The sequence below is a fragment of the Eptatretus burgeri genome, chromosome 1 (assembly GCF_056783735.1).
Source record: "Eptatretus burgeri isolate ZD-2024b chromosome 1, Ebu_testis_v1, whole genome shotgun sequence".
Classification (NCBI taxonomy): Eukaryota; Metazoa; Chordata; class Myxini; order Myxiniformes; family Myxinidae; genus Eptatretus; species Eptatretus burgeri.
Genome location: NC_140961.1, coordinates 100,159,732 through 100,175,776, shown reverse-complemented (window position 1 = coordinate 100,175,776; position 16,045 = coordinate 100,159,732).

Genomic DNA, 16,045 nt, shown 5'->3' with positions numbered 1-16,045 from the left:
AGGGATCCAAAGGTAAATCGTACTCGGGAAGAACTTACACATGAAAGCACACGAAAATTTGACGGCTCGGGACGAATCTGTAAAAAGGGGAGGGGGTAGTGTTACGAATTTGGAATTCAATTGCACACAACATACAGGTTCCCTGAGTCAGCTATGTCGAAAAGTGTGTGTTCAGATTACATTTACCCACCGATGTTTAAAGGGATTTATTCGTGAACCCGGGCTGTGATCTTTGAGGTAGTGTTTTTCTTTTGCTATCTTTATTTTGGACCAACCGCCTGTCAACCACCACAACCACCACCAACCGCATCTCAACAACCACAGCCACCTTCTCCACAACCGCATTCACAACAGCCGCCTTCTCCACAACCGCCTTCACAACAACCACCTTAACCACAACCACCCAACCACACCACCATCACGACCACCACAAAACAGACACATTAGGTGAACTGTGGAAGGGAGAGAGATGGGGATGGGACGGGGAACATGGCGAAGAGAAGATGGACATTACAGGGACTTTCAGGAAGGGAAGCAGGGGAATTGAAGGAAGTGGGCTTGGGTGGATTATCGGGGGTAGAAAAGATCGAGGATTTGTAGGAGGGATGATAAGAGGTGGTGGTGAACAGCTGTTTTGAAGGCCTGGAGGGAAGAATGGGAATGAATAGAGTGAGGGAGTTTATTCCAAAAGCGGGGAAAAAGAGGAATGAAAGAGTGAAGGTGAGCAGTGATTCGTGATTTTGGTAGTTTTACCAGAAGGGGGTTGTTGGTGGACCTTGAGCGCCCTGCGGAAATGTGGTGTGGACAAATCGCAGAGAGAGCTGGTGGGAGAGGCTGGAGAGGAGACGGTAGAAGACAGAAAGACCACCAACCAACCTGCGGTGAATGAGTGAGAGGCCCAAAGACTCAACCTCATTGCGGGAGATGCAAATGATCCGAAGTGCCTTGCTTTCTACAGCGTGAAGCCAAGAAAGGTGGGAGACAGGAGCACCAGCCCAGAGGGGAGAGCAGTACTCCATCAGGCTGTGGACAAAAGCTTTGTCAGGAGCTCAGGTGGGCCGAGGAAGGACTTTGCACGACAGAGGATTCCCTCTCGGCGACTGGCTTTGGAGGCGAGGTTTGAAATGTGGCTTTCCCAGGAAAGGTCATGGCAGATAGTAAGACCCAGAAGCTTGAAAGAAAAGACTTATTCCAGAGGATTGTTGAGAAAGTGGATGGAGGGATTTTCTAAACGGTCCTTTCGAAGAGACATAGTGAGAGTGTGAGATTTGTCTGGATTGAAAGACATGTTCCACGTGTTGAACCAGTTTGTGATTTTATCCAGATCTGCAGTGAGCGAAGAAGCTGCTGCTTGCCGGTCTGAGGGATGACCGATGGTACGGCAGAGGGTGGAGTCATCAGCAAACAGATATAGAGGATATTCCAGAGAGTCGGAGAGATCGTTGATGAAAACCAGAAAAAGAACAGGGCCCAGAACGCTACCTTGAGGAACTCCAGCCTAGACAGGAAGAGGGGATGAAAGAACTCCATTTAGGGCCACACGGTGAATGTGACAGGAGAGGAAGTCTGCGAGCCATGAGTTGTTAAGAAGTATGTCAGCGGTATAAATGCGAGTGACTGTATTGGTGATTTAATCACGCAACATCTTGACGACGAATATTCTGGCCAAACTATTGCATCAATTCAGTGCAGCAGTCGGGATAATTCGCACGCTACTCTCGATCATGCCGATTTTGTTTCCATCGAAAGTTGAACACCGCTGTTCGTATTGAAAGATTTCGGTGGCAAAGTACGTCAAAGTTTCCCTGCGAGATGCTGATATTCAGTCTTCAACGGACAGAAATCAGCCTTTGATGTGCTCATGGGGATGGGGAGATGGTACGATCAGATGCTCACTGAAAACTAAGCTGGTTATGGCTCTGATTGACCGTTTTGAGCGTGTTGACTCCGAGTAGACACCTTTTTTTAAATCAGATCCAGCACTATGCACTGGTGTGCACGCACACATCTACGACTTGAACAGTAATTTTCTCAGCATTGTTTCCATTTGTTTGATGATCCAACAGGTTCCTATAAGAAAAACATGCCAGACTATATTGTAAAAACAAGTTTTCATCCTTCTTTATTGTTTTTCACATCAGATGATACAGTGAACAATGGCATCCTGCATTTGAATGGTTTTCCATCTTCAATGTTTTCTGAGATCCTCCTGGTCCGGGATTAATATCCCCCACCCCAACCTACCCTTGTATTTTCCATGGAACATCCGAAAAAAAAATCATAAAAATATATAATTTCTAAAAATTGAAATTATATTTATATTTAAATTTCGACCTACCGACCCTACATTTTAGCTAAAGAACTGCGTAAAGCAAGTTATAAAATAACTAAGGCCTAAGTAGAATTGTAATAAGTGTACATAATAAATAGAACGGTTGTAGCTCTTTGTCTTGCTTGTTGCTGCATGCTTTATTCCTACATGATTGCATACGTGTTTGATTGCATACGTGTATGACTGCTTACGTGTATGTAAATAAATGTCCTTGTGTGAATGTTGACCTGTTCGTTACGTCCTTTCCCTTAATTGAGCTGCCGTATTGCATTCGGGATATTAGCTGGCTTTTAAATAGCCGATAAAGTAATCGGATCCGGCGGGGCCTGGCGATATACACCGCTTGGCAAATCGCAAACGGAGCGAGCTGCTTAAGCGGCTCGTTTCCAAGCAGGTCCCGTTGAGGTGTAAATTCCCGGCATTTCTGTCTGCGCGCATACTTAGGTAAATTGACAATTCGGCGACCGGACCGGACCCTGATTTAAATGGAAGGGAATCGTAGATATATGGAAAGTGGAGGCATGGGTGGTTCTCAATCGTGTCAAGTTTAATATCGGGCTGGGCAGTGATGTGCGGAATGGAATCTGTTTCTCAGTAGCAATCTACAGTTTGCGCCTTGTATTCTGAAAAAGTTTGTGAGCTTTTGTTTTCCATGTATTTCCACACTCTGTGATTTGACACTGATTTTCTTGTTCCTCATCTTTGCCGACTGGTCGCTGTCATCGTTCATTTTTAGTGGTGAGATTTTTGTCACACGAAGACCAGTTAGAAAATAACTCACCGGACTCTTCCAATGATTGACTGCCCCGATGCAGCTCTTCCAGGCAGCAGCCGGACGTGTCCTTTTCCTGCGATGAACAACACTTTTAGATTCTCGCAGAGTTGTGCGAACCATGGGGTTTCTGAACAGACATAATATTAGTGGGATTACATTTATCGTTGTCATTGTCAACTGGAAAGAGCAATCCGAGATTGCAAACCCTCAACATGGCTAATATTGGTGTGTGGTGTTGTGTGGTTGTGATGGTTTTGTGTGGTGTTGTGTTTTTTGTGGTCTGTAGACGATGCATTGGAAACATAAGGTTATGCTCACATATATATGTGTGTGTTTACTGTATATGTACATCCATGTTGCAATCGGATGTATTTTATAGATGTACTCACGTTCCTAATCATTCACCCTTTGTCGACATACTCACATTCTAATAGTATGTACTTTATCGATGTACTAGTTGAAAAAAGATAATCTGCAATACTGGCTACCACCAGGTGGTGTTTGTGGCCTACGTCAGCACATTATGTGTGGAGAGCCAAACAAACAACCGGACCCAAATGCAACACCCTCTCTGCTGGTGAGGGTACCTCGGAAGGGTGCTTGGGGGGGGGGGGGAGGTATGCCAACACAACAGGCACTGGAAACCTGGTCTCGAAACAAAAATTCATCGTCGCACTCATGCACAGGTTGACTGGCATGATCGATGGGTGATCTAATTTGGAGAATTGCCATGAACCAAGCTGTTTGTGGAATGATGGGCATCCCAGACAAGATAGGTCTTGGGGACAGCTCCCTTTAAAAACACATTATGCTGAGGTCCATCCAATGAAACATGGGTCTTCCATCAGACTGTTGAAAAAAGACCCTGTGAATAAGCTTTTGCTTGCATGAAGAGTGCCCCCTTTCTTTTTCTGGACATTTATAGAAGCTTGCAAATTGCTTGCTGCAGAGTGGAATTGGATGGCTGTCAAGCAGCGTGTGCAACAAGAAGTGCTTGTTGGCTTATCACATAGCTCGGTTTGTGTTCGACCTTGTGTGCTTCGAGTTACATGCTCTACGACAGCTTGTGTTAACACTGTGTTTGCTAACAGATGTTATATTAAGAAAAGGAGATCTGTGCGTATCCCGAGCGGCGTGTGGTTCTGTGCCAGGTTGTGATTTCCACCTCGATGATTTGGTCGGTTTGTCATAGGTTAATGGCCTGCAATTCTGCAGTCATATATTAGAGATCATTTATTTCTGAAGTACACAGTTGGGATGGTGGAGGGGGGTTATTATGATTAAGGTTGAGAAAAGGAGGGGAAGGAGGGAGGACAGGAAACAAAACATGGAGTTAGGGAATGTCGAAGGAAGGAGGGCTAATCTAGGGGAAAGAGAGGAAGGACATCCATGTGGCTCAAAGTGGTGAAGAAGGGGTGGGGACTGGGAGTTATGAAAAATTGCACAATCATTGCATCTGTAAAAAAAAAAAAGATTGTGCATCATCATCATCATCATCATCATCATCATCATCATCATCATCATCCCATTATAAGGATCACATCAAACAAGGGGAATTTTTAGGGCATGTCACACAGATACAGGGGAAGGATCTGGGGGTGGTCACAGATACACAGGGGGTAAGGAGATGGGACAATGCCGGCAAGCTATAGGTAAAGCCAGTAGGGTTTTAGGTTGTATTCGTTGGGGGAGAAATGATAAATCAAAGGAGGTAGTTCTTCTTTGTTTGCATGCAGCACAAGGCTGTGGGGTAGCATCATTGGCTGAGTATGCGCCCTCTGCTGGCCATGATAGCTCGCCTACTCTTCGTAAAGGACACCGTGGCTTCTTTAATGTCCATTAACAAAGGCGAGCAGACGGGACGCCAGTTTAACGTCCATCCGAGGGACGGCACACGCATTGATGAAACAACCTGCATGTGAAACACCAGGATGTCAATTTATAGCTGGGTTAGGATTTGAACCCAGGTGAGACATCTTCGAGGCGAGTCTGCATACCTCTTGGCTCGGATATCCTGTTCCCAAAAGGAAGTAATGGTAACACTGTATTGAAATTCAATGAGGTTCATCCAGAATATTGTGTGCAGTTTCGTTCATGAATCTGAAGGACGGACAACAGCTGCAATCGAAAGGGTGCTGTGTAGATCTACGACATTGAGTCCAGGACGAGCTGGATTTGTGTGGGATCTGATGGAGATGTTTAAAACAGAGGGTTATGCACAAAACAGGTGAAGTACAGTTTTTCAGCAGAGTCGAAAGAGTTAGGACCAGGGGCCAAAGTTTGTGGGTAAAGAAGCTGAAAGGCGGTGGTCTTTCAGTCGTAGAGCGTTTTATGCATGGAGTGGTCTCTCCAGTAAGGTAGTGGCAGTGGGAGGGTGAAGAGGTTTCAATGGGATTTAGCCTGGTGTTGGTTTCGTGGTTCTGGTGGCTGGCTTGGGATCTTAGGGTCCTGAGTTTTAGTCCCGTTGGCCACTGAATAAACACCAGGTGGGATTGACTCAGCCTGTCACTCTTCTGAGGTTGGTGAAATGAGTACCAGTGTATTGGTACAGGGGCACAGCAACAGTGCCATAGTTGCACACCAACAAAATGATATCTACCCGGCAGCCAACCTTCCATCGACAAGAAGAAGGATGGTATTTAGAGAGAGCTACCTGGATGTATTTGAAGATCGGGGGGGTATGGGGATATTGCGTTGTGTGGATGAGTGACGATACTGAGGTCATTGCAACGCAGTCATCATGGGTCGATTGGCCTCCCCCTGTGCCAAAGTTCTTTGTGTGCATCATTGGGGGTATCCATAACCACACTGCATTTTCAGAGCAGCTGTTCTGCCAAAGCAATTACAATGGCTGAGAATCAATTCACTGGACAGGACACCACTTGCAGGGTAACTAATGTAGGTTATGGCATCTATTTTGAATTTGGCTCTGCTACTGGTGCACAATGGCGTAGTGTTCTTTTTGAAAGGAAGTGTGGGAACTTTAACGTCAACCACCAAATGGAAGCAAGAAAGACACCTGGTACAACATACCTCGAAAAGACAGCATGCTCGTTAATACACAATCCTGCCTGAAAAGCACGAGAATGACAAGATATGTCTGCAAGAATGAATTGGAGTCTGTATTATAGATGAATATGAAAGTGTGAATTTCGAGGAATGTTAACAACTCCAGAGGACTATATACACTACATGGCCAAAAGTATGCGGACACCCCTTCTAATTGCCTGATGTTGGCTTAATGGTTTGAGTGGTGGGCTTTGGATCCGAGAGTCCTGAATTCAAAATCCCGCTCAGCCGTTGAATTAATACCAGGTGGGGTTAACTCAGCCTGTCATCCTTCCGAGGTCGGCAAAATGAGTGCCAGTTTGCTGGTATACTGTGTCGGAGTGGCGAGCCGTCCAGGATTGTGCCCAATAGCCAAGGAGACTGCTTAGGCAGCACCAACACTCTGCACAGAGTATGGTCCCAATGGATGGATGGATGCTGGTATCCTGTGTCGGAGTGGCGACCCGTCCAGGATTGTGCCCAATAGCCAAGGAGACTGCTTAGGCAACACCAACACTCTGCACAGAGTATGGTCCCAATGGATGGATGGATGGATGCTGGTATCCTGTGTCGGAGTGGCGACCCGTCCAGGATTGTGCCCAATAGCCAAGGAGACTGCTTAGGCAGCACCAACGCTCTGCACAGAGTATGGTCCCAATCTCCTCTTCTCCTTCTGATTCGGCTATTTCAGCCACATCCATTGCTGACAGTTGTATAAAATCAAGCACCCAGCTATGCAACCTCCATCGACAAATATTCGCAGTGGAATGGACTGTACTGAAGAGTTCAGTGACTTTCAACGTGGCACTGTCACCAGATGCCACCTTTCCAACAAGTCATTTTGTCAAATTTCTGCCCTGCTTGAGCTGCCCTGGTCAACTGTAAGTGCTGCTTTGTGAATTGGAAACGTCGAGGAACAACAACAGCTCAGCCATGAAGTGGAAGGCCACACAAGCTCACAGAACGTGACCGCCACATGCTGAAGCGCGTAGCATGGAAAAATCGTCTGTCATCGGTTGCAACACTCACTACCAAGTTTCAAACTGCCTCTGTAAGCAACGTCAGCACAAGCTCTGTTCGTCGAGAGCTTCATGAAATGGGTTTCCATGGCCGAGCAGCCGCACACAAGCCAAAGATTACCATGTGCAATGCTAAGTGTTGACTGGAGTGGTGTAAAGCTCACCGTTCATTGGACCCTGGAGCAGCGGAAACGCGTTCTCTGGAGTGATGAAGCACGCATCACCATCTGGCAGTCTGACGGATGAATCTGGGTTTGGCGGATGCCAGGAGAACCTTACCTGCCCGCATGCATAGTGTCAACTGTAAAGTTTGGTAGAGTAGGAATAATGGTCTGGGGCTCTTTTTCATGGTTCGGGCTTGGCTTCTTCCTTCCAGTGAAGGGAAACTTAACGCTACAGAATACAATGACATTCTAGATCAGGGGTTCCCAAACCCAGGGTCGTGACCCAAACTTGAACCCCCCCTCAAAATCTCAGTTTTTGAGAGGGGGTTCATGTCAAAAGCATTTTCTCTGACAATTTTTATCATAGGTTCACTAGGTACCAGTATCATTTGGGTTGCGAGGCAAATGTGATTTCAAACTTTGGGTCATGGACAAAAACGGTTGGGAACCACTGTTCTAGATGATTCTGTGCTTCCAACTTTGTGGAAACAGTTTGGGGAAGGCCTTTTCCTGTTTAAGCATGACAATGCCACCGTGCACAAAGCGAGGTCCGTACAGAAATGGTTTATTGAGATCGGTGTGGAAGAACTTGACTGGCCTGCACAGAGCGCTGACCTCAACCCCATCGAACACCCTTGGGATGAATTGGAACGCCGACTGCAAGCCAGACCAACATCAGTGCCCAACCTCACCAATGCTCTTGTCTTTGAATGGAAGCAAATCCCCGCAGCAATATTTCAACTTCTCGTGGAAAACCTTCCCAGAAGAGTGGAGGCTGTTATAGCAGCAAAGGGGGGGACCAACTTTCTATTAATGCCGATGATTTTGGAATGAGATGTTGGATAAGCAGGTGTCCACATACTTTTGGCTATGTAATGTAGAATTGGTAGCCTAAGCCACACTAACTGACTTTTTCCGACATGACAAAACTCGATGGTGTTATTGTAGAAAATCGGTTAGTGTGGATAGCTGTCACGTCACGTTGATCCCCTTCAAAACAATTGAAAATGTAATTGGTATTTGTCGGTTGGTGTGGCCTCGGCCTAGTGGTTAGAGCATTAGCTCTGAGTCTGGGATGTCGGTGGTTCAAACCTCTGCCAAGTCACACCAAAGACTTTTAAAATGTTACATGCTGCTTCCTTGCTTGATGCTTAGCATTAAAAAAAAAAGTTACAGCATTGACAAACAACCATGGGTTTGCAACGATTGTGTCGGCTTGATGGACATAACATCCACCTCCTACATTGAAGTTCCTTGTAAGGAAAGTCATATCATCATATACTAGCAGTGGTACCCACATCTTGTTCGGATGGGCAAGAGGATTCCAAAGGTATGCAATATGATGAGGTGACTACTGGTGGGGCTGATTCTATCGATGGACAGACAGACAGACAGACAGACAGAAAATACAACTTTATGTAGACAATGTCCAAAACGGTGTGACTTCCTACAATTCCATGGCTCCTTGGAAATGAAGAGGACTCGCAGTCTCAGTGCACGCAAAGTGAGAAGCGAGCAGAGTTGGCCTTTTCTGACGCATCAGTGTGATGCCAAGCCGCCATTTTCCTGCCACTCATCAATAAAACAAACAAATATCAAACCAACCTTTCCTTTCCTTGGCCCCTTCTTCAACATTCAACGATAATTATTGCAATCCTCTTCCAAATGCAATTTTCTTATCTAAAAATATCTCGGAAGAGAAGGTGCCTGAACCAACTCCACGGACTCGTATTAACACGAATGGAGGAATTATGCGGCATATTCGTCTCAAACAGCCTTGAGCAATTATGTCCTTGATTTAAAAAAAAATATTTTTCTTTCTTTTTTTCATTATTTTTACAGAAACCTTATCAAAATGCACCGAAATATTGATTTTCAAGAATATTGAGAAGAGAGAAGGACGTTTAACGGTGGAACTATTTCTCACAGTGACTGCCTGGTGACACTTTTCCACTGCAACACGAGCCAAGAGGTGTTCTTTTGTTCCGATCTTGATCCGAACGTACAATGAATATACAGGTATAACTTTGTGTATACGTTACCTTCAATCGTTATGCTGATTATATCATGTATGCTCCCTCTACATCGCTCGACTCGCGTGGCTGTGGATTGATATTGTCTTCTTCTTTTGTATGCAACACAAGGCTGTGGGGTAGCATCATTAGCTGAGGGTGTGGCTGTGCTATTGATGTGCAGTGCCCTCTGCTGGTTAGGGCAGGAATTTGTAATTTGTTCATGGTGCTTGCAAGAGCTCACCAACTCTTCGCGAAGGCCACCTTGAGATCTTTAACGTCCGCCAACTAATTCCGGCAGATGGGACACCAGTTTAACGTCCATCCAAGTAACGGCACACACACACTGTTGAATCAACCTGCCTGTGAAAGTTGATAGCTGGATCGGTATTCAAAACCAGGCTAGACGGCTTTGAGGTGAGTGTGGGTACCTCTCGGGCCGATGCCATCCTGACAGCCCATTGATATTGTTGCAGTGCAGTGCTGGTACAGGGGGGAAGCATCGCAACTTTGGCTTGCAATACCTCTTTATTTCAAGGATTATCATAAATACGGTTGGACGCCTTAACTTCGTGATATTTTCTCAACAATTTATGCCATAATTAAAATTTGGATGAAATCATTTGCTCAGGATGGTGCAGAGGTAGTGCAGTTGCCTCTGAGCTGTCTCGTCTGGGTAAGATTCCCGACCCAAGTCTAAACTGTCGGATTGTTAATTCACAGGCAGGGCATAGCATCACAAAATGCACCATCCCTCTGAGGGATTATAAGGAGGGTGTCCTGTCTGATAGTATGAGCTGATAAATGTTAAATATTGTTACGAATTTGGAATTCGATCGCACACAACATACAGGTTCCTTTAGCTCAGATATGTCGATAAGTGCATATTCCATAGATAGTTCACCTTCCATTGCTTCATGGGCAGAAATCGATTGGATGCGCTGTGATTTAATTCAATAGTTAGTGAGCGATCACAACACAAAGGAAGACACCCCCCCCCCCCTCTTCTGTGAAGAGGAAGAAGAGCCCTCCCATCCTGAATCACGGGACGTAAACAACTCCCTCCCACCCGCGGTTGAGCGGGGATGGAGCACGAGTGCATGAGTCATGCCGGGAGTGGGGGAGGGGCCGATAATAATAAAGAAGAGACACTGCTTGGCTCGGGTTGAGAGGGCCGGTTGTGCACTGGAGCTTTGTTCATCGGCAGAGAGTTGAGCTGGATTGCTTGGCTGGCTTTTCATGCTTCGTGGAGCTCTTTGTTCACCGCTTGGTTCCTGGCTTGGTGCGACTCATCGGCTTCATCTTGGAGGTGGTTCCTCGGGGAAGCGACGTATCGACAGGAAGGATCGGCGCCTCGTCTGATCAGCACGTGTTCAGAAGCGTGAGAGGATTTGCCGGAGCTCGGGAAGGATCGCGGCTCATGGCGATTGGATCCAACTCGCTCTCACTGGAGCCTGGGTCCAAACAGCTTGAAGACCACACGAGGTGGAGAGGTTCGAGATCGGTTCTGGGTTTCAGCTCATCTGTCCTCCAAGCTGGAGTCTGTTATTAAAGGCATCAGCCACCATTTCTTGGGTGTGTGTGTGTGTGTGCGTATGTGTGTCCGTGGGCCCGTCTAATAAGTAGGAAACTGTTAATCGCTTTGTGTGCTGTAAATGATTGCATTGTATTTCGTATAGTCGGTATAGTTCTGCTCTTACGTGCGTCCCGAGTTCCCCATTATTATTACTAAATGTCCCTGTTGTTAAATGTCACCTGCTCGTTGCGTCCCTTCCTCACATTGACTGCCATGGAGCGTTCGGAATGTTGGCTGGTTTTTAACACCGATAAGATAATCGGGTCCGATGGGACTTGGCGATATATAACCGCTCGGCAATCGCAAACGGAACGAGCTGCGTAAAGCGGCTCGTTTTCGTGCAGGTCCCGTTGAGGTGTGGATCCTCGGCATTTCTGTCTGTGCGAATAATTAGGTATATCGATAATTCGGTGATTGACCTTGTATGTCACGCGTGGATAGAAGAGTTGGCTGATCTATGGTGTGTTAAAAACACCCGTAGCTGGGTTTCGGCGTTGATCCGGAAGCTCCGACTGGATTGCTCGTTCGATGGGCGCGTGCGGCCGCAATTGGGCTAAGGCGGTCGTCCGCACGCCGAACGGGTGGAAACCACAACAATATCTTACGGTGTCTTTCACAAAGAGTAGTTCAGTTATTGCTCGCACCCTGAACAAATTAAAAACTCTCATTAATCCACACTTGGCAAGTATGGTTCCTACCCTTATTCCCACCCATGGTACACTGAATCTTGTGGTGAGACAGTTACTTGCTCTGAAACAACGTGCCTTCTCTTCCTGGAAAGCAAACCCGACTGAAGGTAATCTCAGATAATTCCGCAAAGCTTACAACAAGTGTGTGTCCACTCTCAGGAGAACCAGAAAACAACATCTCTTCAACCTCAAGAGTTAACTTTCAAACTTCTCTCCCTCCTCTAAAACCTGGTGGCACCTTGCTCAGTTAGTCTCTGGTGAATGTTCCCCTTCCATCCCTTCCCTCACTTCCAATGGCACCACAGCTGACTCCGCTCATGAGAAGGCCGAATGCCGCATTTCTTTGTTTGCTTCAAAATCTTGTGGCCCAAACCTCTCACTATGTGCCCAACCTTGGCAGTCATACCCCCCTCCCACATCTCTGCTACTGGATTCTGTCATGTGCACCTGAGAAGGTGGTGAAGTTTTTGGCAAACCCAGACTAATTCTGCCACTGGACTGGACGGTATCAGCTCACGTTTCCTAAAAACCTGCTCTGCCGGTCTTGAACATCCTCTCTACCGATTTTTCACCATTTCATTTGTGCTCGGTCACCTTCCATCTGCTTGGAAATCAGCCGACGTCACTGCATTACATAAACAAAGGGCTAAAACTGATCCCCTTAACTACAGAGCTATCAGCTTCCTTCCAATCATCAACAAGGCCATGAAATCCATCATCGTAGTTGATATGAAATCCTTCCTTTTCTCCAACAACCTCATCTCAGATCACCAATTCAGATTCAGATCTGGTCACTCTACCTTGGACATGTTGCTTCAACTCACCCAATGTCAGAAATTAGATCAGGGTCGTCTCTCTGGACATGACTTGAGCATTCGATACAGCCTGGTATTCTGCCTAACTGTCCAAACTTTTTGTCTATGGCATACAATTCAACTCCACACTTACCTACTGACTTCCTCTACTCTCATAACCAGAAACGGAATCTTTTTTTTATCTACTCTCCCTCCCACCTCCTTCCAAATTCCCAATTTTTCTTTCTTGAGAGTTGGCTGCTGTAACCATCTTGTCCACCCCGTGCATCCTCCCCTTCTACTCATTCCTCCCCACATCCCGTGTTTGTACAAATATCCCTCAATTTTGTCCTTCAAACCCGCTGTTGGTGTGGCCCCCCCCCCCCTCAATCTGCTGTTCCTTTTGATACCTCACGTCCTCATCTATTCAGTGTTCTCACTCTTCCACCAGCCTTGAATTTGTACACAAAACAAAAAATTCCCTTCCCTCAAAACTGCTCACAAAACATCTCTCCCTTGGCATATCCGTTGGTGAAGATCATTAAGCCGGCTGTCCTGTTTACAGTTATGTGTAAATAAGGTAGATGAGTTTTCCAAATGTCCCACGAATGATGGGAGACATTTTTGGAGCGTTGGCATCAGTGGCTTATTGTCAGGTCAGGCCAGATTAGATCTGTGACTTGCTACACGTACCATGTAAACCTGTACTAACCTGTTTCAGGGTCGGGTTGTCAGTGACTAAACCATCTCCCCCACGAGGTTTTTTGGTGAGGAGGGTGCATGATATGGACACCCAGCAGGATTAAAAACAAAACCGGTCAAAGGGCGGAGGAGTTGCTTGTGAGCCAAGGGCCATCCATATCTAGTGCCGAACTGTGTCTGTGGACGTCCTCCTGCAGTTGGGTTGCTTTTTTTTTTTTCAGAGGTTGGTGACAGGATTTGCACTCCGGCCATCGTAAAACACTTTGTTCCGGAAAACCCACAAACGCAAAGAAAACTGAAAACCCACTCCGTGGGAGTACCTCCTGTGCTGCTTCCCTTCGCAGGGCAGCTCACCGGATGACGGGATTGGGGCAAAGCCTTGGGGACCTCATTCCTTGATGATAGGAGAAAAGGCACGGGGTCACCTTCCCGGGTCAGGTTTCAGTGTTGAGCGGCAGAGTGATGCTGTGGTGTCGTCCTCCAGACGGCAGTCTCCTTGGGTTAACCTGAGGGGGTCCCTTTGGGTGGGTGCCTGGAAAGTCCAATCCCTAAGAGAGGATGATCACCTGTCTGTTATCATCTGAGCTCAAGCGTTTGAACATCAGTGTTGCAGCACTCTCTGATGTTTGGCGACTGGATAGTGGTGAGATCATCGGGGGTGGTTACACCTACTATTGGTCTGGTCACTCTGATGATTACCATGCCCAAGGAGTTGCTGCAGCTGTGTCCAATAAGCTGACTCCAGTGATAATTGAGATAACACCGGTCAACGAGCTTATTATGAGACAAAGGATTTGTCACTCCTTGGGTGTCGTGTCCCCGGTCTCAATATATTCTGTGACTGAGGCGAGTGATCTCACCGTGAAGGATGCATTCCATTCCATGCTCGAGTCTGTGGTTGATCAGTGCCCCAGATGAGATACTCTTCTAGTCGTGGGGGATTTCAATGCATCTTGGGGGACTTAGACCTGGTGTTGGCTTAGCGGTTAGGATGGTGGCTTGGGATCCTAGTGTCCTGAGTTCAAGCCCCGTTGGCTGCTGAATTAACACCAGGGGGTTTACTCAGCCTGTCATCCTTCTGGGGTTGGCGAAATGAGTCCCAGTGTAGCAGCCAAAAAGGCTGCACATGAAGGGAAGGGGTACCAACGGATTGATTAAATCTGGTATTGGTATGGCGCAGGCATGATGGGCTGAATGGCCTCCTCCTGCACCTTAATTCCTTGTAAATCGACTGGAACTGATAGGGATGGTTACAAGACGTGTTGGTCCCCATGGGTCTCGAACTGTGAACCAGAATAGCATGAAGTTCCTTGACTTTTCGTGAAGTCATGGACTTAGCGTGGCTGGTTCATGGTTTCAGTGCCCACAGGCTCATCACTGCAGTTCACATTCCAATGCTGGTGGTGTGGTAAAGAATATTGACCATGTGCTCATTGATGGTCGCTGGAGGGTGATGCAGAACTGCAGGGTCTTGTGGAGTGCTTAGTTCCTCTCTACCGACTGCATGCTTCTTGTAGCAACTCTGAAGTTGCAGCTCAAATCTGGGAGAATGGTACCATCCCAGCCTATGCTGGATGGTGGCAAGCTCAAGGATGAGAGGGTGGCTGAGGGGTTTGCCAACACGCTGAGTGGGGATTTGGGGGGGGGTCTGGGTGCATTGCAGAATCCTGAAGAGTTGTTGAGTGCTCGTGGATGTCTTGGAACTCACCGAAGGGTGAAGAATAATTTTGTCTCTCAACAGACACTGGATACCATTGACCAGAGTCGCAGGGCCAGGCTTAATGGCAGAGCTGAGCTGTTCAGGGAGCTGAGGCACAAATCTGTACCTGCGCTGAGGATGGACGAGGAGGCCTGTGTTCGAGGAATCTGCGGGGGTAGAGCATCACCTGTGGTCAAGCAATTCTAACCCTGCTCACAGGGGAATTTATGCATTGCGTTCCGCCAAGCCCGTCCCTTGGTGTACTGCAGTTAGAGTGGAGGGTGGTGGGTTCTTGACAGAGGAGTCCGAATTGAAGGCCCGCTGGGCCAGTCACTTTAAGCGGCTGTACCAGGCTGACCCATCAGCTGTTGAGTTGGATATCAAGGGTGTTACTATCCCTATTGCTGACCCTCCAATCAACTGTGATCCTCCTTCATTTGTGGAAACAGGCTAAAGTGAACTGATTGAACAGGGTAAAACTCCTGGGATCTGTGGCATCCATGTTGAACTTCTCAAGGCTGGTGAAAATGCTGTACTCATGTCGTTGCATGCAGTTCTCTGCTCTGTTTGGAAAACAGGCATCATCCCAACTGACTGAAGAGGGAGGGGCCTTGTTGTCCCTCTCTGGAAAGGGGAGGGTGATCGCCAGGACTGAAATAATTGTCGAGGGGTGACGCTGCTCTCAGTGCCGGGCAATGTCTTTCCTCGGATAATTATTGATAGGGTTCGCCACCATCTGCTTGAGCACCAGCGTCCAGGGCAGTCATGCTTTACACCAAAGAGGTCAACAATTGACTGTATCCTTGCTCTTCGGGTCCTCACCGAATGCAGATGAGAGGATGCAAGCAGCCCCTGCTGAAACTAGGTTGATCTCTGCAAAATGTTCGATTTAGTGACTCAGGATGCCCTCTGGAAAATCCTTGGTCTTCGTGGGATGCCACCAAATCTGATGAATCTGATGTCTGAACGATACTCTGGAACTGACAGTGCTGTGAGATGTGGTGATTCCATCTCTGACGTATCTCCGGTTGTAACTGGAGTTCATTAGGGGTGTGTACTGACCCCCACACTTTTCAGCACTTGTATGGACTGGATTCTTGGGAGGATTAGTGGGGCAGATAACAGCAATTTTTGAGAGGAATCGTGCAAATGATGATACAAGCATCAAATTTGGCACATTTATTCTCCAGGGGATTCGAATCAAATATGCCTGATTGCCCACTTGAAAATCCAAA